The sequence below is a fragment of the Malaclemys terrapin genome, chromosome 15 (genome assembly GCF_027887155.1).
Source record: "Malaclemys terrapin pileata isolate rMalTer1 chromosome 15, rMalTer1.hap1, whole genome shotgun sequence".
NCBI lineage: Eukaryota > Metazoa > Chordata > Testudines > Emydidae > Malaclemys > Malaclemys terrapin.
Genome location: NC_071519.1, coordinates 15,400,510 through 15,403,009, shown reverse-complemented (window position 1 = coordinate 15,403,009; position 2,500 = coordinate 15,400,510). Strand labels below are relative to the sequence as shown.

The 2,500-nt window shown below is 74.7% G+C and overlaps 1 non-coding gene across 1 annotated transcript; it reads left to right on the top strand.

Moving 5' to 3' along the window:
* The first annotated feature begins 243 nt into the window (after positions 1 to 243).
* Positions 244 to 362, top strand: LOC128823815 (5S ribosomal RNA). Its single transcript, XR_008442050.1, has one exon. It is a non-coding gene; the product is annotated as a 5S ribosomal RNA (ribosomal RNA).
* Positions 363 to 2,500: the final 2,138 nt, after the last annotated feature.

The following is a 2,500-nucleotide window of genomic DNA, read 5'->3' as shown; positions in this document are numbered from 1 at the left end:
CCCGGCTGACAGGATCAGGGCGCACTGGATGTCCGGGACAATATTTTCCCCGACGCCGGGGAGGGCGGGCGGGCGGAGGGGCTCTGGCGGCCAGCCCGGGCCCCGGAGCTCGAGAAGGAAAAAAGGACCGGGCCCGCGAGAGACGGGGGCCCTGCCGCAGGGGGGCAGTCCGACCGGGGCTCACCGTGCGGCAGGCCCGGGCGTCGGCAGGGGAAAGCGGGCGAGGAGGCGCGGGGGCCGGGTGCCTACGGCCATACCGGACCGAACGCCCCCGATCCCGTCCGATCTCGGAAGGTAAACCGTCCCGGGCCTGGCTAGTACTTGGATGGGTGACCGCCTGGGAATCCCAGGTGCCGTAGGCAGCTTTTCCCGGTCCGAGCCAGCTCTCTCTCCTTTTCTGGGGAGGAAGGAGAGGGGGGGGACGGGCCGGAAAGCCCCTCGTCGCTCCTGCCGAGTCGGAGGTCGCGGCCGCAGGTCACGGGTCTGGGCGCCTGGGGTCCGGCTCCCCACCCGGCTTCCTCCGCGGAGGACCCACCGAAGCCGCTGGGGGAGACCCCGGGCATGGGGCGGACTGGCCCGGACCCTCCCGGCCGCCGGCCCGCAGGACCGCCCCGAATCCCCCCGCCCCGCGGCCACCCAGGCCAGGCCTGGCCAGGCGGGACGGACGGCGGGTGTCCAGCGCCCAGCGGCTTCCGCCAGCGGGGACCCACGGCCCCCAAAGCCGCAGGGGGAGGCCCCGGGCCCGGGACGGACTCGCTCGGACCCCCTGCGCCCGGGCGCCGGCTCGCGGGACCGCCCCGAATCCCCCCGCGGCCACCCAGGCCAGGCCTGGCCAGGCGGGACGGACGGCGGGTGTCCAGCGCCCAGCGGCTTCCTCCAGCGGGGACCCACGGCCCCCAGAGCCGCAGGGGGACACCCCGGGGCCGGGACGGACTCGCTCGGACGCGCTCGGACCCCCTGCGCCCGGCCGCCGGCTCGCGGGACCGCCCCGAATCCCCCGCCCCGCGGCCACCCAGGCCAGGCCTGGCCAGGCGGGACGGACGGCGGGTGTCCAGCGCCCAGCGGCTTCCGCCAGCGGGGACCCACGGCCCCCCAGAGCCGCAGGGGGAGACCCCGGGGCCGGGACGGACTCGCTCGGACGCGCTCGGACCCCCTGCGCCCGGCCGCCGGCTCGCGGGACCGCCCCGAATCCCCCCGCGGCCACCCAGGCCAGGCCTGGCCTGGCCTGGCAGGCCGGCGTGCAGCTCCCCCGGGCTTCCTCCCCCGACGACCCGCGCCCCCCCGAGCCGCAGGCGGAGACCCCGGCCCCGGGGCGGACCGGCCCGGGCTCGCTCGAGCCCCCTGCGCCCGGCCCGCAGGACCGCCCCCCCCCCCCCCCCCGAATCCCCCGGGAGAGGCCCGGCCTGCACGCCACTGACGACCCGCGGCCCCCAAAGTCGCGGGAGGCGCCCCCGGCCCCGGGGGCCGGTTAGCTCCGTGTCGCTCCGCGCCCCCCCCCGCCCCTCGCTGCCGGGACCGGGCACCGCCCCAGAGTCAGCCGCAGCCGGACGGCCTGAGAGCTGCCCTCCTGTGGACGACGGTGAGTTTACCTTGACACTAACCGGCCATCAGCCAGGTCAACCCCATTGCTAGACTGGGGTGGACCTGGTGGCCGAGTGGGGACTTGGAACATTTGACAGCTGCTCCCCGGGGCTTGACCGCTTGTCCTGAACGCCCCCCCCACCCCACCCCCCCAGCCCCCGGCTCCTGCTCCCCTCTCCCCAGCCTCGGTGCTCCGCTCCCTGCCTCGGAGGCTGCCCCTTTGCGGCGCCTGCATCGCCTCCGAGGACGCGCACCTTCCGGAGGCTGGACGTAAAGCCTGACGCCCGCCACCGCCGCCGACCCGGCTCTCCGAGGGACGACTGTGAGGCCTCCCCCCACCCCCGGACCGCCCTGGGGACGACTGCTAAGCCTCCCCCAACGGACCGCCCGGGGGAAGACTGCTAAGCCTCCCCCACCGGACCGCCCGGGGGAAGACTGCTAAGCCTCCCTCCCACACACACACACTGTCGGGGGAGGACTATTAAGCTTTCCCCCTGGAGCGCCCGGGGGGGACGACGGTTAAGCCTGCCCCCGGACTGCCCGGGGGACGACTATTAAGCCTTCCCCGGACCTGCTCCCTCTCGACTATTAAGCCCCCCCTCTGTGGTCCTCAGGACCGCTGCCGCGCAGCCCTCGGAGTGGGGTGACACCCGGGCCGGAAAGCAAACCGGCCACCAGGTCAACCCGTCGAATCCAATGGGTTGACCTGGTGGCCGGAAAGCAAACCGGCCGCCAGGTCAACCCAGTAGATTCCGCGGGTTGACCTGGTGGCCGCTAAGCACGACTCTTAAGCCTCCGCCGGACCGCCTGGGGAATGGCTATTAAGCCTGCCCCCGGAGTCCTCGGGGGACGACTATTAAGCCTCCCCCGGACCGGCTCCCTCTCGACTATTAAGCCCCCCCTCTGTGGTCCTCAAGAC